Source organism: Petaurus breviceps, unplaced genomic scaffold (assembly GCF_028583685.1).
Source record: "Petaurus breviceps papuanus isolate PSGF00001 unplaced genomic scaffold, PetGlider_PUasm1.0 582, whole genome shotgun sequence".
Lineage (NCBI taxonomy): Eukaryota > Metazoa > Chordata > Mammalia > Diprotodontia > Petauridae > Petaurus > Petaurus breviceps.
The window spans coordinates 4,682,667-4,709,835 of NW_027186390.1; the positions used below are offsets into that span (position 1 = coordinate 4,682,667).

The 27,169-nt window shown below is 37.4% G+C and overlaps 1 protein-coding gene and 1 pseudogene across 1 annotated transcript in view; one reads left to right on the forward strand and one right to left on the reverse strand.

The window, feature by feature from the left end:
- The window catches only part of BMP6 (bone morphogenetic protein 6), a 223,963-nt gene that overhangs the window by 121,022 nt on the left and 75,772 nt on the right, over positions 1–27,169 (reverse strand). The window lies entirely within an intron of this gene.
- The window catches only part of LOC138173467 (aspartate aminotransferase, mitochondrial pseudogene), a 62,632-nt pseudogene continuing 53,372 nt past the window's right edge, over positions 17,910–27,169 (forward strand).

Sequence of the window (27,169 nt, forward strand, 5' to 3'; positions counted from 1 at the left end):
TAGTAGTAGTAGTAGTAGTAGTAGTAGTAGTAGTAGTAGTAGTAGTATTTTGCATATATGTTGTACTTCAGGTTTAGGAAGGTTTTTTCCTCACAACAACTCACTGAGCTATTAAGTATCACCATCCTCATTTTAGAGAGGAGGAAATTAAAACTCATAAGGTGTAAAAGTGACTTACTGATGGGGTCACATTTAGTAAATGTCAGAATTGGCATTAAAAATCAGGTATCTTGCCTCCAAGTCTCATGATTTTTCTATACTGGCTGTTACTCTGGAGGTAATCTATTAAGTGTTTGTAAATATTTAGTTTGCCTTGTAGGGAATGAATCAACATCTGGATAGTGGCTGTCTTAGTATACCAAATCATAACAAATGTGAATTATTCTGTGAAGACATTAAGAATCTGTGATGTGATCAATGTAGGCATCTCCTGGTATGAGGGCTCCCTTCAGCAACATGGATTTCAATGCCTTAATAACTTAGTAGATAAGTCCTAAGGCATTGAACAAGGAACATGTTGGTTAAGTTGCTCACCCAGAGTCATACAGCTAATAAGCATCATAAGCAGGCTTTAAACTCCACTTTTACTATCTTTAAGTCCAACTCTCAATTTAGAATCGTGGTTGCAAAAATCGTCTTTACTATAATACCTCTATGAATTACCATCAAATGAAATCATGTGGAAACAGCACTTTGCAAATCTTAAAGTGCTATATAAATGCTAGCTATTGTTATTATCGTGATAATGATAAAAGTATCTAATAATAATAATGAAAGATTGATTAATCTTATAGAGGTTACCTATATTTTAAACCAATACTTTTCATCTGTATAGCAATTTACAGTTTGCAGTATATGTTATACGTATCATTTCACTTGATTCTCCAAAAACTATTTTGAAATAGGTAGGGAATGTATTAACATTCCCATTACAGGTAAAGGAACTGAAGCATAGAATGATTATTTACTTTTAATTAATAATTTAATTAATATTATTATATATAAATTAATCATAATTTATATATAAAAATAAATTACATAAATATTTTATAAATTGATAAATCATAATAAGTTAATCCGTGCTTTCTGGATCAATCTCTCTATACCACTACTTAGATGAAGGTTCTGTTTCAACATCTCCCACACCTAAGCTGCACAAAGAGCTTCCTAGCAAGCTCTTTGTGTGACTAGTTAAGGGAAGAACACAAACCAGAATATATCAAACATTACCTATGTCTTCTCAGTCTAGATACCTTTGGCCTCAGTAAAGCCCAGGCTGAATCTGACATTCTCATCTCTAGTAGAGTGCTAAAGGTTCACAGATAGTACTTGGCAAACTGTCAGAAATACTCCAGACAGGAATTCTATTTGTCTAAGAATGAGGCTTTTTTAGGACAATGAAGTATAACAGGGGTCCTGTGCATGGCTGAATGAATCAGCATGCTCCATTGATAGAGCTTCTCCTCACCACCACCAACCACCCATGACTGCTTCCAGGAGAGGCGTGATGCCATTTAAGGGAACTGTGTTGGAGAGATTGTGGAGCATAGATATTCTGTAACTGATTCTGGACTGCTAACCTCAAGGTGAATGGGAGGCTTTTGGGCTGTGAGCTCTTGGAGATCAGGGTCAGTCTTGTGCCTTTTTTTTTGGACTCCCAACACTTAATTCAGCATTTGCCACAAAGCAGGTGCTTAATAAATACTTCCTGGCTGACTATGGAAGAATTCAAAAGGTCTCAGTTGGATTGCTGTCATGTCCCTCTTGCCTCAGTCCTTTTGGCTGCTCTGTTTATTCGTGAAGTCTGGTGAAAGACTAAGGGAGAGGGACCTTAGGACCTTCTCCCTTCTGAGGCCAAGTGGTCCTGAGAAATGATTCTTAGTCTTTGGCATCTGTTATTATGTGATTTAATCAGGGAAAGGAAGTGATGGCTCTAACCTTGTGAATCTGTGAAGGAGCTATAAGAATCTGGTCATTGAAGCCCAGGCTGGATTTTGCAGCCAGCCCAACACTGATCCCCTAAAAAACAAGGAATAATATTCTAGATTAGAACCCCAACCCATAAGGGGCTAAAATTGTAACTCAACAAGACCTCCATTGGTTCTTTGGACTTGAATATGGTGGAATCCATGTTATATAGCAATTGAGCTAAGAGTATGCTCCTAAGGTGTTGAGGAGAGGCATGTTGGCACCTTATACCAAATATATCTTTAAAATATATGTCTTTTTGGAAAAGCTAATTAATGTTAAGTGGTTAAAAGTAGTTGGGGCCTACAACTCCAATCCTTCTAGGTACTTTAGTAGCACAAGGGGGAGAAGTAGCAGCTTAGCCTTGGAAGAGGGGAATGAAGGAAAAAAGAAATTAAAAGCTGAATAAAGTTGATATAATAATATGTGACAAGAGAAAAGTGACAGCCATTAGATTAAGAAAGCAAGTTAGAATATGTGCTACTTTAAAAAAAAGTCGTGGGGATAGACATGAAAAGAAGTTAAAAACAAAATACCATAAATGATCATATTCCTATACTTTTAAAGAGAAGCAGGCAGGGTAACTGAGAGGAAGTCAGAATAACTACCTTTTCATCCAAGCACTGTCATTTATCTGCCTTGTGACTCTGAGTACTTCTGACCTTGAACTCTTAAACTGAGTCTCAGTTTTCTCATCTGTAAAGAAAATAATGCCTGCCCTATTGTCTATTTCACAGAATAGACAAGAAGATCAAATGAAACTATAGATTTGATCTAGAAGGGACCTAAGAAACCATGTAATCCAAGCTTGACATTTTATAGATGAGGAAACAGACCCAGAAGACTTAAGTGGTTTGTACAGGATCACAGAGGGAGCAAATGATCCTGAGCTCTCCGATTCCAAACCTCCATATTCCAAGTAGTCTTTCTGCATCATCATGCTTCCTCTCTATTGAGGAAAGTAGGGAAAACCATCAGACCATATAGGTATAACTTAAAAAATATCCTTTATGAATATGAAGTAGAAGTGATAAATATATTTAAGGGATTCAATCTGGTAGATACAGTGTCTGAAGAATTAACAGAAGTTCGCAGTATTGTACAAGAGGCAGCAACAAATAACATCCCAAAAGAAAGAAAGGCAAGAAAGAAAAATGACTGCCTGATTAGGCTTTAAAAATAGCTAAGAAAATAATCATATATTTACTCATGTTATTCCCTTTATCTTGAGTGACCTCCCATATTCCCTTTATAGATCCAACTCCCTCAGTTAAAAATTTTGAGATTCACTTTACCCATCATCTTCCCTGACTGACTCTATGCTGACAACTCTTTCAATTTGTATTCCCTTAACTTTGATGTATCTGTAGAAGGTTCATTTCCCATTGGAGAGATTCTAAAGATCCCTAAGAACAGAAAAATCCACATGTAAATTCTTTGGATAGCTACCCATTTCTCTTTGCCAAATACTCATTTTTTTAGTATTCTAGCATTCTAGAAAAGAAGGAAAACAAAAGGGAAAGGAGAAAGGGAAAGTTATGTCTAACTGAATGTAGAATTCCAGAGGATATCCAGGAGCAATGAGAAGGTTTTCTCAAATGAGCAATACAGAGAAATAGATGGAAGTAATAGAATGGGAAAGACAGAACATCTCTTCAATAAAATTAGAAATATCAAGGAACATTTCCTACAAAAAAATGGGCACAATAAAAGACAAAATTGTTGTGGACTTAACAGAAGCAGAAAAGATTAAAAAGAGGTGGCAAGAATATATAGAAGAACTATACAAAAAAAGATCTTAACATTACCAATATCCATGATGATGTGGTTACTGATCTGGAACCAGACATCTTAGAGAATGAAGTCAAGTGGGCTTTAAAAAGCATTGCTAACAATAAGGCTAATGGAGGTGACAGAATTTCAGCTGAATTGTTTAACATCTTAAAAGACGGTGCTGTTAAAGGGCTGAAGTCAATATGCCAAAAATTTGGAAAACTCGGCAGTGGCCACTGGATTGTAAAAGATCAATTTATGTCCTAATGCTAAAGAAGAGAAATGCAAAAAACAAAACAAAACAAGTTAAAATGACCAAACAAGTGTGATCATTTCACATGCCAGTAAGAGCCAAGAATTAGCAAAAGTATAGACTGGTTTTCTCAGAGGCAGAGGAACTAGAGACCAAATTGCCAACATTTGCTGGATTGTGAAGAAAACAAGGGAGTTCCAGAAAAGAAAAAAAAATCTACCTTTGTTTCATTGACTATGCTAAAGCCTGGACTGTGTGGATCACAACAAAATGTGGAAAGTTCTCAAAGAGATGGGAGTTCCAAATCATTTTACTTATCTCCTGAGAAACCTGTGTGCATGCCAAGAAACAACAGTTAGAACCAAACATGGAACAACTGATTGGTTTAAGATTGGGAAAGGAGTAAAACAAAGCTGTATATTGTCTTATTTATTTATTTAACTTACATACAGCATACATCATGTAAAATGCCAGGTTGGATGAATCAAAAGCTGGAATTAAGGCTGCAGGGAGAAATATCAACAATCTCAGATATACAGGTGATATCACTCTGATGACATAAAATGAAGAAAAATTAAGAAATCTCTTGATGAAGGTGAAAGAGTGTAGAAGCTGTTTTGAAGCTTAGCATTAAAAAAACTAAGATCTTTGCAACTGGTCCCATCACTTCATAGCAAAAAGAGGGAGAAGAAATGGAAATAGTGTCAGATTTTATATTCTTAGACTTAAAGATCACTGCAGATGTTGACTACAGCTATGAAATTAAAAGAAGCTTCATCCTTGGAAGAAAAGCTATGGCAAATCTGCACAGCATACTAAAAAGCAGAGACATACTCTTGCTGACAAAGGTCTATACAGTCAAAGTTATGATTTTTCCAGGAGTAATGTGTAACTAAGAGTTGGAGTATAAGAAAAACTGAGCACTGCAGAATTGATGCTTTCAAATTGTGTGATAAGAGAAGACTTTTAAGGGTACCTTGTGGAGCAAGATCAAATCAATCAATACTTAAAGACATTAATATTAATCAATTATTGTTGGAAGAACAAATACTGAAACTGAAGCCTAAGTACTTTGGCCACATAATGAGAAGACAAGATGCATTGAAAAAGACTCTGATGTTGGGAAAGATTGAAGGCAGAAGAAAAAGGGGGTGGCAAAGGATGAGATGGAGAGATAGTGTCATGTAACCAAAGAACATGAGCTTGGACAGATTTTTGAAGATAGTGAAGGATAGATGTGTTTGGCATGCTATAGTCCATGGGATCACGAAGAGTCAGATACAACTTAATGACTAAACAGCAAAATACTTTCTCTTTATACTGCATGTGAGTGTATTGAAAACTGTAAATCACTTTGCAAATAATATTGTATATTTCATTATATTGCATCACATTATATAATATCATACTGCAACATCATATTATCATATCATGTCATAAATATCATGACATATCATGCTTTATTATATTCTATTTATTTTGTTATATTATTTCCTTTACTTTTCAAGCCAATGACTTCACTTCTTATTATAGATAGACTTATAGATAATTTTGGTTCTAATTTGCCAGAAGAATATAAGAAAGAGGTATTTTCTTACCCCAAATAAACTACTTTTATCAAGTCACTTTCCTACCCAAGTATCTCAGACCCTTTCCTCTGTAACATCAAATTAAAATTCTTTCACTTGACGTTCAAAGCCCTCTAATAACTAATCTACATTTACCTTATGTTTCACACTCTTCCATTCAGATCCCTTACTACAGCCAAGTTGACTTCCCCATTTTCCCTCGCACATCTCCCTTATTCCCAAATCGTACATTTGCTGATCTTATTCCCTTTATCTTGAGTGCCTTCCCATATTCCCTTTATAGATCCAAGTCCCTCACTTTAAAAGCTTGAGATTCACTTTCCCCATCATCTTCCCTGACTGACTCTATGCTGACAACTCACTTAATTTGTATTCCCTTAACTTTGATGTATCTGTAGAAGGTTCATTTCCCATTGGAGAGATTCTAAAGATCCCTAAGAACAGAAAAATCCACATGTAAATTCTTTGGATACCTACCCATTTCTTTTTGCCAAGTCCTCATTTTTTTAATGTTCTAGCAAATCTTTTAATCATTAAGCAATTGTGCCATGCACTGTGCTAGCACTAAAAATACATAGAAAGAAAAAAAGGGGGCTCACAATGTAATAAGAGAAATGATTTGCAAACAACTACATGCAAACAAAATATGTACAGGATAATATCTCCAACTAAAAAGGATTGCTAAAAGTCATTTAAACAATAAGGAATATGCTCCAGAAATAAGATTCTATTAAAATTGAGGAGAGAAGAAATACTGTCACAGCTGTAATGAAATGGTATTCCCTAAAATCCTTCTGGTGGGTCATATCCAAATTCTGAAATACTTAAAGAGTCACAAGTGTATTGGTATGTATTATAAAGTTGATCATATTTCCTCTATAAGCCTCCACCATACTTAAATACTCTATCACAATGGGCAATGGCAATAAATTAGTGGTCTACTAATTTCTATCAATGGTTTATAGTAGACTCGATAGATAATTGCATTACTTGACTGATCCCCCAAGTAAGAAATCTCAAAGTAACTTTCAAATGAGAGGTTCCCTAGTTCAATGAATGAACAACAACAACAAAAAACCTCCTGGTTGAGTGTCAAGTTGAAAGGTGTCTAGTGGAGTGCCCAAGGGCTCTAGTGGCATGAAGTTAACCCTGGATTCCCAAAGGCCATTCCATCAGCTGTGTAGCAATATGCCTTACACACAGCAAGTGCTTAATAAATGCTTCTTGAATGAAATGAAATGGAATTGGCAGGTTCCATTACTTTGATTACAGGACCAGAATCAAACTGTATGCCTTATATGAGGATAAATCTAGCTAAGTTCAAAGAAGTTCAATGTGACTGCAAGGTTACAGAATTTTCAGCCACAATAAGTTGCCCCTGATCTCCACCCGGTCAAGATATTAGTAACAGACATGCTGTTTTCCAGAGCTAAAGCCCAGCAAATTGTGCCCTGAGCTTGGCATAACAAAGAGATGGAGAAAGGCTGTGATCCGTATGAGTGGAGGGATCATGTACAAGTACAAAAATCACAGGTTCTTCTAATATTCTGCAATATTATGAAGAGTTCAGAGGTGGACATCTCACTGTGATGGGTGATCAGAGAAATCTCCATTGAGGAGGTGAACTTTGAAAGTACACTGTATCTAGATGGGCAAGAGAAGAAGGCAAGGTCATTCTAGGTGAAGATTTGAGCAGACTCAGAAACAGTAAAGAGTTGTTTCAGGGACAGTGGACATGCAAGTTTGTTTAGAATATTGACACTTTTTATTTGCCCTTTGCTTCACATTGGGGGATAATCACAGTTAGGACTAGAAAGGTAGGTTGAGATAAGATTGTAGAGGGACAGGGTGGCCAGGTAGCACAGTGAATAAGAGCACCGGCCCCAGAGTCGGGATGACCTGAGATCGAATCCAGGCTCAGACACTTAGCACCCACCCAGAAACACCTGGCCATGTAACCTTGAGCAAGTTACTTAACCCCAATTGCTTTACAAAAAAAAAAGATTGTAGAGGGCCAGGAAATTTAAGTTTTACTCTGTGTGCACTGGGTAGTCATTACAAATTTGCCATATTGAGTTTTCCTTCACATCATGAATTTGAGACTCTCAATTCCCATAACTACAGACTTAGCTTTGGCCTTAATTATCTTTATGTGGATGATGCCCAAATATCTCTAGCTCTGACCCATCTTCCAAGCACCAAAAGCATAATCTCAACTTTCTCCCTCCCAGATCTCTCTATTTATATATTGACCCCAAACCTCAAATCCAACATGTCTAAAATCAAACTTATTGCTCCTTCAGTAACTGATCTTCTCCTAATTTTAATTCTTCCATATCCATGATGCCATCATTCTCTCAGTCACTATATTCATATCCTTGGCATAATCTCAATCTCCTCCCTTTCACTTACCATTTACATCTAATCAGTGTCTGTATCCTGTAAATTCTATCTCTGCACTGTTCTGCATGTCTGTCCTCTTCTTTCCATTGCCCCTGATCTCCACCCTGCCAATATACTATTAAGAGACACCCTGTTTTCCAGAGCTAAGGCCCAACAAGCAAGTTGTGCCCTGAGCTTGGCATAACAACAATCCTTTGCACTCACCCTCTGGATTTGAACTGATGGTACCTGAACTCAGGCAAGCACCAACAGGCCCAGACATGAAGCCCTGCTATGAATGGACTTTTTGTCACTGGACAACCTTGCCTCACTGTTGCTATTGTGCCTCACTCTGCTGTTACCCAACACAGTTTGACTCTTTGTCTAGCCACAAGTACATAAATCAAGGTTCAGCCCCATTGCCTCAGGTCCCCCCACTGGGGTGGGGCCTTGGCACATGTGACCTTGCTGGCAAGCTGTTTCTCTCACTTTGAAATTAAACTTTTGTTTGATTCTGGACTCTCCTGTCTCTAGACTACTCTGTCTGGTTCTGGCCATCCACAGGTTAGAGTCCAGTTTGGTCCAGTTGACAATCCCTACAATTCAAGCTTTTGATACCTGGATTATATACAAGAACATCTTAAGTAATCTCAACTCTATTCCCTCTATCTTATATACACTACTGCCAGATTAACCTACCTAATATACAGCACAAGACACATTACTCAGTTGCTCAAAACTTTCAATGGTTCCCCATGACCTGCAACACTTGAACTCAACATTCAAAGTCCTTCACAGTCTGGTTCCCACATGGTTAGGTGTGGAGCCAGCCTCTGACAAATCCTGGTTATGTAACTCTAGGCAAGTCACTTGACATCTTTCTACCCTAGGCAACTCTCTAATTCTATGAGTTTTGATTACCTGCATTGGCAGATGAAAGAAACTTCCTCATTTGGGAGCTCCATAAATCAATGAAAGCATACATCTAGTCCCTAATCCTATCCCTATCAGAGGCCTATCCAGCCTAATGCCATTAATTGTCCAACAGTAATTAGATCACATCACTTATATTGCACTTTAAGATTTACAAAATGCTTTCTTCACAGCCACTCTGTGATACAGGCAATGCCAATTATTATTATCATCATTTTTCATGAAGTAACTATAAAGAACCCACAGTCATATAGCTTACTGTCAGTCAGGAATAGAACACATATCCTTTGACTCCAAATCCAGTGTTCTTTCCACTTTTTTCACTTCCTTAAAAACATGTGTTTAGACAAAACCACATTACAGTGGAACTTATTTCTATAGGAACAAATCAGAACTGAGCAGATCCAAAGTTGCCTAGGTAGGAAAACTAACATGTATGAGGAAATGTGTGGTACAGTATTTTCTTAGCACCCTTTATCCCCTTTCCCATTATTTTATTGCCATAACTGTAGAAGCAGAAAGGGACCACACCACACAGGTCTGAAGAATGTTTTAAATTTGTCTTTGTTTCATGTGTTGCCATAGCCAAAAAACCTATTTCATCACCAAATAGCCAGCCTATGGGTTATGTCTTTCCTGGAGCTAGTTGGGGCTAGTCTCTCAAGAAACAAACTGAGTCCTTTGCTAAAGTCATACTTGAAACCTTTCCAGCGTGGAAAAATCTGCCCAAGCTTATACTTTGCTGGCTTAACTAAATGGAAGGATAGCTCTCAAGTACTCCTTGGAGAGACAAAGGAAGGAATTGGAAGAACAGGTTTTATTATACACTCATGGAGCATTTGATCATTATGTTTTGCATCACTGATAAATATTTGCTAAAAGATCACCATAAAAGTAATTCACTAACCTTTGTTACTGAGGACAATATGGCACAGCAATTCTACAAAGAGTTTGATAATACTCTTCAAGTCAAATCAATACACACACTTACACTTGATGACTTCAATGCAAAGGTGGCAAGAGGTGAGAATGATGAGAAATATGCAGCAAAATATGATTCAAGAGAAGGAAATGAGAGGGGTCAAAGACTTGTAGAGCACATAGAAGTCTATCATATCAAATTCGCCAACTCTTTCTGTAAAAGAAGAACTGGTATATTCTGGCCATGACAACTGCAAAATAAACAAACAAACAAAGACAAAGCAAAACAAATAAAATTGACTACATTTTAATAGACAGGAAAAGAACTATTATTAATGTAGGAATTATTCTTAAGTAAGCTCTCTGTACAAATCAGACCATCAACTTATCAGAGCCAAGACCAAACATGAACAAATAATAATGGGAAAATGTTTAACAATTTAAATGCTTTTACCCTAAATTGTTATTTAATTAGTCATTAAAATTCAAAATTGGAAAATGGGGGAAAAAAGTAAATAACATTGACACTGGTGTAATTTCATCCAGAAGTTTAATTCCTCAAATCAATTGTCCCAACAAACTGACCAGAAGAACTCAGAAGATTCCTTAGAGAGCAAACATCTGACCTACCTGCCAAATAGAGAGGTGACTGCTAAATACAACAGCAGGTTATAATACAAACTAATCTCTAAAATCTTACAAAGAGAGATGTTGAACAAGTATGTACAATATCAGCTCATATAATGGAGAGAAGCAGGCAAGGATAATATATTTTAAATAGGTTGGTAAGATACCCAATTAAGTCATTCTAATGGCATTTGAGTATCAATATGAAAGAACTATAAGCAATGATTTGTAGAAAAACCTTCTAATAAATTGGTTTTTCCATGAAGGATAGTAGATCCATCATATTTACCTTCCTTGAGCCCCAGTTTCCTCATCTATAAAATGAAGGAATTCAACTAGATAGTCTCTGATGTCCCTTCCAGCTCTAGAGCTATGATTCTAATGTGCAAAGAGTGACCAAGAGAACATCAATAACTACTGACCTATATATCTACTCTCCCATCTGTACAAAATCATTAAGATCCACATCTCTTCATGAATTGAGAACATCCTCAATGAAGGCATTAACAGATGAAAAGAAGGTTTTCTCAAGCAATATTCAATCATGGACCACACTTTTGCCATCTTACGATTAATTGAAAGGTTTAGAGATGATGAGATCACATTGTATTGTTTGTTGGCTACAAAATAGCATTTTGATTCAGTGGTGAAATTTGAACTTCTTCAAAGATATCTTGGGATGGTTGTTATTTCCCATTCATAACTTAAGGTCATTCAAGCTTTGGAAAATGTAACAATAGAAATAACCTTTTTCAATGACACTGATAATAAATATAACATAAGCCATAAAATAAGAGAGATATGTGCTTGCCACAGGTGTTTGCCATTGTCATGCAGGGGAGCTAGTTTTTTTTAAGTTAAAGAAGAATTTCCTATGGATGGTGAGGTCCTCTAGATATTAACATTTGCAGATGACATCAAGCAGATAGTATCATGTCCCAGAATATGACGCATCCTCCTGGAAGATATCTGTAACCACTCCAAAGAGTTTGACCTTACATATGAATTGTATTGTAATACTATTTGCCATAAGTAATGAGTAAAGGGATAGTTTCAGAAAAATCTAGAAAGACTTATGTGAACTGATGCAGAAGGAAGTGAACAGGACCAGGAAAACAAGTTTTACAATGACAGCAACACTATAGAAACAATTTTGATCACCGATCAGTGAATAATTCCAGAGGATCAATTAGAAGTTATCTCCGATTCCTAGAAGATCCTCTGATTCCAGAGGACTGATAATGAAGGATGCTACCCATTTTCTGACAGAGAGGTGATAAATCCAAGATGTAGAATGAAACATACATTTTTGGGCTCAGGAAAGGCAGGAATTTGTTGTTTTTTTCTGACTATGTATATTTATTATAGAGGGTTTTTTTTTTCATTTTTCAACTTGAGTGAAGGTGAAAGTGAGAGAAAATAAAATCTTGTTAATTGAGAAGATTACAGGAAGGGAGGATTCTATTGGCTGGGGGAGAGTAGGACATTCACTGGGAACTGGGAGCAATATGAAAGGGAACATCAATAAAATATTTTAATTAAAAATATTGTATTGCTGACAGAGCAAGCATTGATTAAAAGTTAGTGCATTGATATTATAAATTATTCTTTTATTCATTAATTTACACTGATTAAATAATGGTTTATAATACAAGAAGAAGAGATATTGAAGATATGATTTACATTGCTAACAAGGCAGGACTCCTTCAACTGAAACTTGATTTGTCCCCTAAAAAGGGGCAGCATCCCCAATTACCTTTAAATCTGGCTTAGTGCTTGGAACATATAAAGTTGTTTTTGTTTCCAACCTTCATAAGGAACTGAGGATCAGGCTACAGAGACTGTAGCAAGAGGTCAGATAATTACATTTGACCCTATTAGACCAGGAGTATAGGGAAAGATTGAGGGAAGACACATAGGATTTTCCTTCTTTGTGGCACTTTGTTTTCTTGTGTCTTTGTCAGACACCACACTTACCCCTCAGGCTCAATGTCAGAGAGAGAGACCCACCTCTCTCTCTCTCTCTCTCTCTCCCCCCCCCTCCTAATCTCCTTCTCTCCTTTCTTTCTTCCCCTTCCTTCCCTGCTGCCACCCATGTGAATGTATGCTAAATATGCCCAGTGCAGCCTTTGAGTAGGTATGGTTCTGTAATCTAATTCCATCTTCTTTGCCAAAATGCTTGTCTGTCTGCATGTAATAAATTATTTCTTGAATTGTATTCTCAATTTATAGAAGCCTTTTTATATTTTTATTGAACTAGAAAACTTCCCAAGTCCTTGTATTTTTAAGTCCCTTTTCATTGTGAACAAATTGGTTGTCATATCTGTTTTATTGATTGAGATTCAGCTTAACACAAGGCTCTCTCTATTGGTCATTTGCAAAAAGCTTATGAGAATTTCTGGCTAAGAAGAGACTCTCTTCCCAAAGCAGTGTTCATAACAGACTGGCAGAGAATGCAGAGCAGTGTTGATTACAGATGTGTTGGGAAGGGGGGGAAGGGGCAAGGGCATAGAGGAGCCATTTGAAACAGTTGGCCAGACTAAAATTTGTCTAGTAGAAACACGCTTTATTGCCAGGTGACTGTCCAAAGGGAAAGGCTATAATCATTTCAAGGTGACAGTCTCCTCTCGCTTTGAAATATGCCTTGACTAAACTAAGGGTGTACCCTTCCTGAACCTCATATGAGCATCTTCCCCTCTATCTGGGTTAAGACTGGTAGTAAAGTAGAATGTCAGGGTGGGATGCAGAACTGTTCTCCATTCCACATTCGTGGTAGGGTATAAAACCCCTCTACTTACAGAAAGAATATCACTTCAGTCCTTCAAAAAAAAGAAGAACCACTGAGGTCCTCACCTTGTCACAAATTTAAGTATCAAAGGAAAACAGTATACTTAATCTTTGAATTTTGAACTCCTTACCAATATTTTTTGAGTTGTCAATATCACAGTATTCTGAAAAATTCTTTTATGAAGGATGCTCCTCAAGATCATTTGATCATAGAATCATGGATACAGAAAGATCAGGGACCTCAAAGATTCAACCTTGCTCTCTATTTTACAGATGAGGTTCAGGGAGCCTTTCTTGATCCCCCTTAGTGATAATGGCTTCTTTCTGAGATTATTTCTGAATTTATCCTTATACATATCTTGTTTGCATATAATAGTTTACTTCTCATCTCCTCTGTTAGACTGTGATCTAAGATGAGCTCCTTGAGACCAGGGGCCATCTTTTGCATTTCTTTGTGTCCCTAGCACTTAATTCTGGAACTGAAAGGGACCTCAGAGACTATCTGATCCCAGATAACTCAGACTCCAAATCCATTTTTCTATTCTCATATATGGGAAGTCTAATTGTTGATTTTTCTGTAATCTCTTTTTCCTCTAGAGGTTTTTACCTCACTTTATTTTACCTCATAATATTTATTCATTGTATTGAGTTCTTCCTTATTTATGATGTTTTGATATGTGGACGTTATTTCAATTTTAGTTTATGTGACTGTAATGGGAATGCAAATTTGGAAGATCTTCCCTGCCCCTAGGCTAAAGTGCACCTGAAGCCTGGGGAGGGAGGCTTGTTTTTCAGTAGATATTTTTTGATTGGCCAGTGGGTCAATAAGGTTGTTACATTCTCTGAGCCAGGAGAAGGCTATATAAGCCCTGATGTGAGGCTTTGTTTTGGGGACTCACTTTGAGAAGTTTTCTGTGATTTGATCTGTATTCTGGGAAGCCGTTGTCCAGGGCCCCCCCGGCTTTGAAAAACCCAGATGTTGACTGGGTATGGATGTAATGGTTGGACAGTTTGGAAATCTATCTACTTGATCTGTTTCTGTCTTGATAATTCTGCCTGTATACTTTGAAGTTCAGGGTGCTGACCTTTTTCCCCTAAACAAGGTAAACGATATATGTCTGACTGATTAAAGTAAGCTTGTTAACCCATTTTGAGTTGCTTTCCTTTAACAAAGCAGATCCAAGAACCTGTGGTAGCAGCAAACCCTGAGGACACTGGGGTGCTTGCTGCTACAGTGACACGTCTTGCTTTTCTGAGAGTTTGAAGGGGGACTAGAGTTATGCATGACCATCACTCAGACCTCTTGTCAGAAGTCCAGGAAGGTTTTATTAATGTAACCTGCTATCACATAGTAGCCTTTTTGTTTACTTCATCTTAAAGCTTTCATGCCTGTAAAACCCTCAGATTTTTTTTCATATAACTATTGTCTAACCATATCTCCTCCATCACAGATCATCTGATCCTTCATTTTATATGTGAAGAACCCAAGATCTAGAGAGAAGTCATTTGCCAAAGATTCCATAAGCAATTCCACGGGAAGTCCAGGACTAGGGGGCAGACCTCTTTACTTTCACTTCATTGATCATTCCAGTGTACCTCAAGTTATCCTGCTGACTATTGTTTCTCAACAGGAAAAAAAGAAAAGAGTAGTCTTATATCATCTGTTGAGTAGCATGGAACTTTGTAACAACTCTTTGGGTTCAATGACATAATCAAGGAGAGCTTATTCAAAAAGAGAGAAAACATATCTGGGATATTTTTAAACAGTGGAACTCCTTTGGAGTTTTATAGGCTCATGTAACAAGCTACAACTGGCTCACATGTTTCTTCTCAAAGCCGCAGACAGATCTCCCAGGCAGTCCACCAACATGCCTTCCCAATGGTCTATTGGCAGCTTCTTTGTGTTCATGCGGCCAGTATAGAATTCATTCTCTGGATCTCTCTGTGCTTTAGAACATTCTGTGTCTCTCCCATATCCCTCTAGAGGTTTCCAGGCAGTATATGTGTATCTCTGATTCAGATCAAAATTACTCCCTTCATTCACCCCATTAGCCTAAAAATTATACCTGAAATTTCCACCTGGAATCCAGGAATGCTGCTGCTTCTGTGTTTACCAGGGTCTCTGTACCTACTGAATCATGAAATGAATCACCTGCCAGCTAAAACCCCCAAAGTCTTAAGGAGACACAAACAACATCTGTATGTAGATTATATCCTCAAACCCCGTTAAGTTTCCATCTCCATTCTGTTTGATGCTCTGATACCAGCTTCCTGGAACAAAGAGAAAAAGAAAAGAGGGGGGAAATTGCTACCGTGTCATTTTGACACAGGTCTTCAGTCACATGGACCACTTGAGAACATGGAAGATGCCAAGTCTGTAGGAAAACATGACTTGGCAACATCCAATTGTGCTAGGTCTCAGTATTTGATCACTCTGGATTAAGATCCAGAATGTTGAATGTTGACCAAGTGCTGAATGTTGACCAAGTGGAAATGATTTCCTGTTCACTTGGATTTGCTCTTAAAGATTCTTTCAGATCCAACCTGGCAGAGTCCAGCTCTGAGCGTCAGTCATCACAGGTGTCTCTCTATCGAGTTTCTCAATGCGTCAATGCCCAAGGATGAAGAGCTGGATTAAAGTCTAGTTGCATGGGTCAATGCCAAGAATAAGAGAACTGTGGCCTCAAGAAAACAACAAACAAAGTGGCTTGGGAAATTTGCAAGAAAGATGTGTAAGAGGGTATGATTCAGGTTACTTAAATGCTTTAGATGAAAAAGTTAATGCTAAGCCACCAATTGAATGAATGAATAACATTCATTTGCATGGGCCTAATCAATATAGACTTTTCTGTTTCTTCAGCTTTGCCCATGTTACTGCATTCCAAGACTGAGGCCCACGTCTCTTTCTAGGGCAAATGTCCAGGGCAGTCTCGTTTCTGAAAGCATTATGTACTTCCCTCTTCAGTGTGCTTCCAGTTCAGGTCCTGATCATTGGTATATGTCTGTAACTGATTAGCTAAATTGGTTGGATTATAGAGCTAATGAGGGCAAGATCATTCCAGATGAGCCAGTTAGCTTTGCTCTGTTCCAGAGAACAGCCTGAACTCCTAACCTTAACCAGATGGGCTAGTGAGTGTGACTGCATCATGTCCTATTGACTCTATCTTCATATCTCTGTACACCCACATCTCTCCTCTGACACTGCTGCCATTCTGGTGTAAGCCTTCATCACCTCATGCCTTAATGATTGCAATAGCCATCTAATTGGTCTCCTTGCTTTGAGTCCCCTCCTCCCACCCCCCCTCCCCCCCCAACCCTATCTCCAGTTCATCCTTTATTCAACCATTAAAAGGATATTTCTAAAGTACAAGTCTGACCATGTTGTATACACACCCCCTCCTGATTCAATAAATTCCAGTGATTTCCTATCACCTGCAGGACCAAAAATAAAATCTTCTGTTTGGCCCTTTTAAACCATTCATAAACTGGCACCTTCTTGCCTTTCTATTCTTCCTACACATACTCCTTTCTACATACTATGAGATACGGTGACATTGGCCAGCACCTAGCACAGTGCCTGAAATATAGTAGGTGCTTAATAAATGCTTATTGACTTGACTTGTTCCTCACACAAGACATTGTGCATTTTCATTGACTGCTGCGCCCCACACCTGGAATTCTCTTACTCTTCATCTCTGCTTCCTGGCTTCCTTTGAGTCTCAGCTAAAATCTTACCTTCTCCAAGAAGCCTTTCCTAATCCCCCTTGGTGATAATGGCTTCCTTCTGAGATTATTTCTGAATTTATCCTTATACATGTCTTGTTTGTGTACAATAATTTGCTTACTGTATTCTCTGCTAGACTGTGATCTAAGGTGAGCTCCCTGAGACCAGGGGCCATCTTTTGCGTTTCTTTGTATCCCTAGCTTTTAGTACAATGCCTGGCACATGGCAGGCATGAACAAATTCCTGCTTGTTGTGGCATCGGCACAAATCAATAACCGCTGAGAAAAAAAACTTCTAAGAACATTATTTACTAATGGTGGCAGCAGTAGCGGCATCCTTACTATTGTGCATACAGAGTCATCAAAATAATTTTTCTATATATATATCCTATCTGGATATACAGAAGCTGATTGTCAAGTCTTGTAGGAAAGTTTTCGAAACAAAGTTACTTCTGATATATATAGTTTTTACTGAGTTGTGGAAGTAAAATAAAATGTTAAAAAGACACCCCCACCAAATGAAAGCAAATGAAACAAAATAACAGCATCATTAAAAGATTAATTTTGGCCAGTTGGCCAAGAAGAGATGCAACAGAACTCCCTAAATTCATGAATGAATACAGAATAAAAAGAAAGCTCAAACCTCAGATTTACCTGGCTTCTGGTGTACAAGGGGTGTGGGGAAGGGAGGGCAGTTAGGAGTATCGAGTTGAAAATGTTGGTGGAGATCCTGTGGGACATTGGAGTTGAATTTTGAGACCAACATGCAGGAAGAAGAGAGATCAAACCCTTTTCTCTGGCATGAAGTTAGAATTCTGTGGAGTTTAAGTGATGTACTCAGGAAAACTCAAAAGGACATTTAGTGGGGGCCTACCAGGTACTAGACAATGCTCTTCAAAGCATTCATGGTACAATGAGGCAACAAGAGAAGTGACGGTTGGTTACAGCGAAAAATGTCACCTACGAGGAAAAAATTACAAGAAGAGAGGAGGCAACAGCACCTGTTATTGGGCACAAGTAGTACACTCGTAAGAAGATAGCATTTGGTATCCAGACCCGGTCTTGCCACTTACTACATATGTGAGCTTAGGTAAGTCACTTTACTCCTTTGAGATCTAATGTCCTCAACTATAAAATGAGGGAAATAAACCAGATAACCCCTCAGGTCCCCCTCTTCCAAGATTTCATGGAAAGATGAGAAGGTATAGATGAATTGCTAGACATGCCAATGGAAGATAACCTCACAGATCTACCAAATTTTCTATGGGTCCTCCTGTACTGAAATTTCACTAAGTTAACTCAATCCTTGGGGGGACAGGGCAGAAAATTACTTTTTAAGTAATATTCTTTGCCTTAAAAGTTAAAAAGAACTTATATATTTGTCATTTCATTTGTCTAGGTGGTATAGTGGATAGAGTGCTAGGCCTGGAGTCAGGAAGACTGGAGGACAAATCCAGCCTCTGACACTTACTGGCTGTTTTATGATGTTAGGCAAATCACTCAACCCCTACTTGTCTGAGTTTCCTTTACTGTAAAATTAGGATAACAATAGCACCTACCTCACAGGATTGTTGTAAGAATCAAATGAGATCATAATTATACAGTGCTTAGCACAGTGCCTGGTACATAGGCACTACATACATTTTATTTGTATTATTATTATTATTATATTACTCTGAGTTAGGAAGGATGGAGAATCTCTCCATTTTGTAGACCAAGAATCTGAAAAATAACAGAGTGACACAAATCTGCCACTTTGGGCATGTAGTCTGAGGGCCAGAGAAAAAGAAGCACAATGGGAGGGTGGGCATCATGACGTTAAAGCACATGTAGATTAATTCATATCTGTAGCAGTCAACTTTAACAGAGAATAGACATGCAGATGTAGAGCATTGAAAGTGGCTGACAAACTCAGTATCGCAGAAGAAAATTCTGTGAACTCATGAGAACTAATTCAGGATTAGTGACCTCTTAGGCAGGATTTGGGATTCTCTTCTGCAAAAAAAAATGGGGATAAGGGATTCCGAAACACACCATTAATTAGAGGAGTTGTGGAGACTAAAATAGGACTCCTGCATATTGCATCTCGTTGTATTTAAAAGTATAAACTGCTTTGGGCACTTTAGGTATTTCCATTTACATATAAGCAATGCTACTGTGTGATGAACAAAAGCCAACAGGTTTAGGCTGGTGCTTCATAAGATAGCAAGGCTGGCTGGAACAATGGAAAGAACACAGGGCCTGGACTCTGCAGTCTTGTTTTTTAGTCCCAATGCTGCTTCTGTGGGACCTTGCACAAGCTACTAAATGTCTCTGATCCTCAGTTTCCTCATCTGTAAAATGGGGGTGATATGAATACTTATAGAATACAGGGTTGTGAGGAAACTGCTTCCTCAATCACAAAGTTTCCTGCAAACATGAGCCATAAGTGACAAGTCAATGTTGTCACTCTATTAAACAAAGACCTCTAGTAGGTAACACATAGCTAGAGTAGTTCCAGTTACAATATATATATATATATATATATATATATATATATATATATATATGTATATAGTTCTCAAAATACTTGAAGTTTGATGAGTATAAAAATTCCCTCCACTAAAGTCAATTACAATTCTGCCATGTCTTAATTAGCAGGACTTTCTAAGTTGTCCTTTCCAACTTCCCTACCAAAATAAAAAATCTCTTCTTACAATAGACCCCTCTGAACTCAGCCACATTAGTCCTTGGATAATCATCCTTTATGAGACCCATCCTTGGGACCTTTTCAACTTGGTAGGACTTGTAAGAGGATGGGCTACTATGGTATAGCCTCAAAGAATGGAGAACCATTTCTTTTTTTTATTTTTAATGAGCAATTGGGGTTAAGTAACTTGATTAAGGTTACACTGCCAGTTATTTCTGGGTGTGGTGCTAAGTGTCGGAGCCCAGATTCGATCCCCAGGTCATTCCGACACCAGAGCCAGTGCTCTTACTCGCTGAGCCACCTGGCCGCCCCTTGGAGAACCATTTCTATGGCTTGATGAAGCATCAGAATATGAATTTCTTAGAGGGTAATATGTACTTGAAAGTAATAAAGCTATATTGCATTAAAAATGTTATGAAATCAGAGTTTTCATTTATTTAGGAATAAATAAAAGTCTAAATTAGTGAGCTTTACCATATACTTAAATCATTAATATTAAGAGAAATATAAATTTTAAAACACTGAAGTTTAACTTCACACCTATAAAAGTGGCAAGGTTGATAAAAAGTAGAAATGGCTGATATTAGAAGTTCTGCAAAAAAAAAAAACACAGGCAGACTAATACATGATTTGTGGAGTTCCAAACATAGTGGGAAATAATTTGGAATTATTTAAGAAAAGAATATGATCTAAATTGTTAATACCCATCTACACAGCCATCTCACTATTAGACATAAACCCCAAATAGATCAAAGAAAGTTTCCATAAATAAACTATTTCACATCAATACTTTTTGTGGTAAGAAAAAAATCTAGAAATAAAGTCGGTGCCCATCAGTTGGCAATTATGAAACAACATATGGTTTATAGATGTAGCATGATATTATTTTTTTTGCTTTTCTTTTTTTTTTATTTTTTTGGAGGGCAATTGGGGTTAAGTAACTTGCCCAAGGTTACATGGCTATTTTTTTGTGTGTGTGGGTGTTGTGTCTGAGGTCTGAACCAAACTCAGGACCTCCTGACTCCGGAGCCAGCGCTTTACTCACTGCGCCGCCTAGCCGCCCCTGCATGATATTATTTTTCACAAAAAACTATGCACATGAAAAATGAAGAGAAACTTGGGAAGATTTATATAATCAGATGAAGAGTGAAGGAAGTAGGACCAGGAGAACATTATATATAAATTTAAATGAAAACAGCATGAAGGGGCAGCTAGGTGGCACAGTGAATAGAGCACTGGCCCTGGAGTCAGGAGGACTTGAGTTCAAATCCGGCCTCAGACACTTGACACACTTACTAGCCATGTGACTTTGGGCAAGTTGTTTAACCCTAACTGCCCTCCCCCCCAAAAATGAACAAATTTTAAAAGCCATTTATTAAAAAAAAAACACGAAAAGGCAACCAACCTCTGATTAATTATAAGTGGCCTTAGTTCAGAGAACAGATGATAAAACATACTACCCTCATCTCAACAGAGGAGTAGGGAACTATGATTGTGTAGCAACACACATGTTATTAGACGTAGTTACTAAGTTGGTTGGTTTTAATTTGTTTTGTCAGAAAGTTCTTCAGAGGTAAGGAAGAGGAATATCAGAAAATGATTGTCATTGAAAATAAAGTATTAATAGAAGTTTAAAATAAAATAATATTCAGATTTTATTCTATTTGGCTTTAGAATATAGTCAAACACATACACGACCACCTTTTGTATGCCTGGAACTTATTATGTCCTATAGGTGGTGTGGGACCTGTATAAGTAGCAAAAAAGATAGCAGGGGAGGAATTGAGTCCATATGGATAACTCACAAAATAGATATTCCATAAGATGTATAATCAAGCAGTGAGTGAAGGAATTTTTAATGAATTATGCTGACACCCAGGCTTCAAAGTGCTTAAAACTCACTGAGTGGAATGAGCTGTTCTCTCCCTTTTGCCTCTTATAGAATTCTAGCCAAATTTTGGCATCCAAGTCCTCAGCAACCAGAGGAGCTGAAAGTTCACATGCTTTATGTTGGAAAGTACAAGTAACTATGGATTTATGCAGCATTTGAGATATTGACCAATTAAAACGGTATGTGAGAGAGTAAGCAATATAGTAATAATCAAAATTATGTAATGAGATGACCCAATTTCTCAAAGCCTGCCAGGAGAAGGGCTGGTTACTCCATGCTATTAAACCATGGGTTCCTAGTTTCCTGATGTTCTACATCACATTGGTTTATAGCCACAGAATCTATGAAATATTGGATCTTAAAGTCACTACTGGTCCCAGGAATAGTTTCTTTGGAACTAGGCCAGGCCTGAATATAGCACATTCTAGACTTCAGGCCAATGTCCAATCTTAATCTGTATATAGTTCATTTCCCAGTCTGATACTCTATTCGATGTGAAAAAGAAATGTTTAAGTCATTTCAGAATAGTAATAGTATATAAAACAGAGAGATGTCAGTTTCCAGAAGTATTCACCACTGTGAGGGAGGACGTCCAGTGCAGAGTCCAGGTCGAGGATCTATGAATGGTGAGGTCCTCCAAATGCTTCTGTTTGGGTATGACTGCATCATGCATCAAGACACTGCAGAAACTCCTAGAATAAATCTGAAATTATTCAAAGGAGTCTGGCCTGTTCATCCACACAGGGAAGACTGAATGGATGAAGAATGCTTATTGCCCAGATTTCAACATCTATCTGAAACGGACACCTTCTAGTACTTCTCCAACAATGTATATCTGGGACAGATGATACAGATGGACAATGAACAGAGCCCAGAGTTGAAAAGGAGAAAAAGGGCAAACAATTGTTTTTGGGAAATTGCAAAATACATTTGCTCACCCCAAGCTTCCCATAACAGCAAAGGATCATCTTTTCAATACAAACATTTTACCATCACTGTCTGGCAGCAAGACCTGCACTACCACTGCCTTTAAAAGAATCCAAGATGAGCATCAGACAGGTAGCAACAAAAAGGAGTATTGTGGGTGTGAGTATACTGCAACATAGAATCAATGAGGGATTACAAAGGAGAGCAGGAGTAAAGGATGTCATCAAAGAATTGAATGACAGAAAAAGAAGATGGGCTGATCTCATGATAAGAGCAAAGGATGACAGATGGATGACCCAAGTGTTCCACGGGTACCCTCACAAAGTCAGAAGAAAGTGAGGGTGGCTTTCAGCACATGGGATGGACCTGTGACGGTGAATTTTCTAAGATAATGTAGTAGACAAGAATTGCAGGGGTGGGCAGGCATGAATGGGTTGTGATCTATATTAGCAAGAATTCCAAAAGTGAATTAGATTACAGCTTCATTTAAAAGTACTCAGTTGGCTACTTTGTGCCTTCAGATTATAAATTACAACTAAGTCAAAACAAGATATATAAGCAAATTTCACTTTGAATAGAAGCAGCAGAGTTTTAATTTGTGTATTTGATGAAGTGCTGTAGCAATTTAATTTGCATAGCCAGGACTGCCCCTAGGCAAAATTATGCATGTATAGTTTCGCTTTTCTTTTGTAAAAACAAAACAAAACAAACTATTGGTACCTCCTCCTCAGAATTCAGAACTCAGTGCTTTCTTGATCTTTCATTTCTTCTTTCTATCAAAATCTACTTTACAGAAAAGCAGCCTGATGTAGTGGAAAGTGTTGTGTGATCTAATCCATCTGGGTCTCAGTTTCCTTGTTTGTAAAATGAGAATATTAGTCTAAATGTTATTCGATATCCCTTCCAACTTTAAATCTATTATTTCATTCTCTAAATTTATGACCTGATTACATACACACACATGTACACATGCACACACACTAGTTTACCAGTGTATAATATCTCGGTAATAGAATATTTTAACCCAGCTTAACATATTGTTCGTTCTCTGTTTGACCCTATTTCATTTCCCAGGCTGAGCGATTTCTGAACTAGTCTTTTCCTTTTTTTCTATCTATAAAAATCATCATTCAGTTACCCTGAGATGAGTCTGTTCTTGAAGCACCTTCATTTTTAATTCTGCTTCCCAAATTTTCTCATCATACATTCTCAATTCTCTTGTGATGCGGAAAAAAGTAGGCTGCCATAATGCAGAAGGATATGAACCTTGAGTTTTTTCTCTTCATTACTGTTTTCTAGTAAGGTACTGAAGATATACACAGGGTGATATTTTTTTTCTTAACCCCTACATTTGGAAAGTCTAGTACTGACCCGGTATTAAGTAGTTGTATGACTCTGGGCAAGTCACCTAACCCATCGGGTCTTAGATTCCTCATCTGTAAAATGGGAGATGAGATTAGATTTGCTTCCATGGTAGCTCTTCAACCAGAGGATTGATAACCATTGTTAGCTACATTGTTGTTATTACCTAAGGTCCCTTCCAGCTCTAAAATTCCATGTTTCTATTATCTTCCTCCTGACACAAAGTCCCACTCCTCATGAAATGGAGGTGATCCTGAGTTCTCAAAGACTATGCCAAAGGTCTGTTCTACCTTTGACTTTTAGAACAGTCAAAATATTTTGGAACGGTCTAAAAAATAATCCTGGCAACAAATTGCTTTCTGAGGTCCAGCTTAGTACATGCAGCAAGGTTCATTACCAATAGGTTTACCACTCGGCAAAGCATTCTTTGGCCATGGCAACCCAAGAAACATAGAAAAATATAATTTTGAAGGGGTCTCAGTTCTATGAAGTTTCCATATGCTTTTGTAGTGATCGTGGAAAAGTGACAGAAAGGGAGACAGAGAGTTCTAAAAAATCTGATAATTTTTAGATTATAAAGTTTAACTTGGTACTCTAAATGGGAGTACTTATCTTAGTCCAGCAAGTAGGAAAACTGCTGGAGGAATGGAATCACATCAGTCTTAGCAATATCATGATAAACAAGGCCAGTAGAAAGAAGGAAGTTGCAACAAAATGGAAGGATGGCTTACAAATTCTCCTCAGAGAGAAAAATAAAGGATTTGGTGGAGTTCATTTTATCATGTGTCCAAATACAAAAAGAAATATTATTTCATGGGCCATAGGTCATTTCACTCTGTGTTGCTCATGAGAAATATTTGAAAGAAGAATACCATGAAAACGATTCCAGGTTATGCACCCATATCTAATGTAAATGATCGAGAGCTAGTGAAAGAGAACAAAGGATTCAATGTGACCCAGTAAATTAAATCTAAATTTACTTTGATACTTGGTAATGTCAATGTAAACATGGGAATAGGTGAGGATGGGAGGAAATATGCTTGAAAATGTGGATCAGGTATGATGAATGAGAGAAGCTGAAGACTTACAAACCAAACAGAAGGTTCATATAAATACTTTCTTTGATAAAAGAATCAGAAGGTACTAGTAATGAGGAACATTGAATAACATCAGCAATATTATATTGACTATTTTTAATATGTAGGAAATGCCCCATTACTAAAATGGGAATTATTCAAAAATCAACTGTCTGTCAGACCATTGACATATTAGAGCAAAGATTAAAAACTATGCAATGGTAAAAGAAAAAAATGAAGGAAAATTAGTCGTGCAAATAAACAATTCTATCTTGACTCTTTTTAATGAATTGATGAAGAAAATGGGATATCAGTGCAATAAATGACATAGACATAGAGTACAATAATTACATAAAGAAGTTAGCCAATGTAAATCAATACAATAACAAGAAGAACAAACAGGCCTAAAAGCATAGTCAAAAAGCACTCAACTGACTTACCAAGCAATTAGATATCGTAGCCAGGGACAACAATGACTTAGAATATAAACCCTTTTGTAAAATCTTTGGAAGAAATATGATGGAAAATTATTTGTAGTATCCCCTTATAAAACATCGATAATCATCAGAGGGTAAAAATGTTTTTAAAAAAAGACTGTCAAGAGACGCAACTAAGCAAAATCATCCAAGGGCATATAAGGAGGAAGACAGAAAAAGGACAAGAAACAAAAGAAAAATAGAAAAGATCTGCAAAGTTTTTTTTATATGATCTTTTTAAAAAAAACCATCAAGCACAGTAGCACCACACTTGAAGAAGAACATCACAGTTCAAGATACACTTACATAGAAGGTAGAAATGACACTAGAGATCAAGATCAACTAGACTAGAACAAGTGTACACAGGGGAGATACATGTTGAAGGTGATACAAACACTTACTAGCCATGTGACTTTGGGCAAGTCACTTAACCCCAATTGCCCTGCCTTCTCCCCTCCAAAAAAAAAAGAAGTATCAAGGAAGACAGAAAAACATTAAATGAATCTGACAATAAGGAGATCATTGGAAATAACTGTTTCAATAGAGTGGTAAAAAGAGAAGTCAGATTATAAAACACTCAGAAGAAATAATCCTATCCCAGAAGGAGGAGAATGAATAGATTGATATGTTCTTAACTATCTATGTTTCTCAAGGGCATTGTGACAGAGTAAGTTAGAGGAAATCATATAAGTTAAAACATATGCACAGATGAATATCCTGGCTTAGGTAAAGGGCTAGGTGGAATCTAAAATAAATTTTCAATGACACTGAAGCTTCCAGAAGTTTGCCTCAGTCAATCTTTTTATTGCTAATAAAATCCAGATCTAAGAGATTTGCCAAACAACCTCCTAACAAGATGAATTGCTGGAGTATGAAGTCCTTCATGTCAGAGTTTCTCCAAAGCCTTGGAAAAAAATAACTACTGGGTGCACTTGTGAACAAGACCCAATGGTAATAGTGGAGTGAGGAAATGCCTCCCTCTGCCAGGTGGCAGGGGTGGGGAATCTGCAGCTTTGAGGCTACATGTGGCCCTCTAGGCCCTCAAGTACAACCTTTGGAATGAATCCAAACTTCACAAAACAAATCCCCTTAATAAAAAGATTCGTTTTGCAAAACTTGGACACAGCCAAAAGGCCACACCTGAGGACCTAGAAGGCCACATGTGGCCTCAAGGTTGCAAGTTGCCCACCCCTGCCTGGTAACCACCTCTAAGCACCCACTCTGCTTCTCACCTAAAAACACAATTTTACCTGCATATAATTTAACATATTGAATTTCCAAAAGTTCATTGGTAAACTTAATTTGACTTTTTTCATTCAATGTAAGTAAGCTTGGGCCCTAAGAATTAAAATATATCTTTACTCAGAAAATTAGTTCCCAGTTTATTATATGCCAAGAGAAAATTGAAGTAACCATGTACACAGTTGCCTCAGAGTGCTGCACTCTGGCTTTGTAACAGCATATGTTTTGTATGGAGAAGAGTGTGGGGGCTGCCTTCACTAGATTTATTTTCTAGTCTGAAAATTTAGGGACACATTAAGTAGAGCATACATTTAAAAACAAGCAACCACCTGAAATTTCCAGTGTGTCATCTCTAGAAAGATTATGACGATGTATATTTGTTGTAGTTACTGCAAAGTTTCCAATTGCTTTCCCAAATATTCTGCTTTATGGATTTGTTAGCCTGTATTGAACCATATTTTAATTTTTTTTTATTTTGTACTCTCTGACAACAAAAGGAGCCCTCTTTATCAACAATGGGTTATTTAAAGGATAATCTTAGGACCAAAAT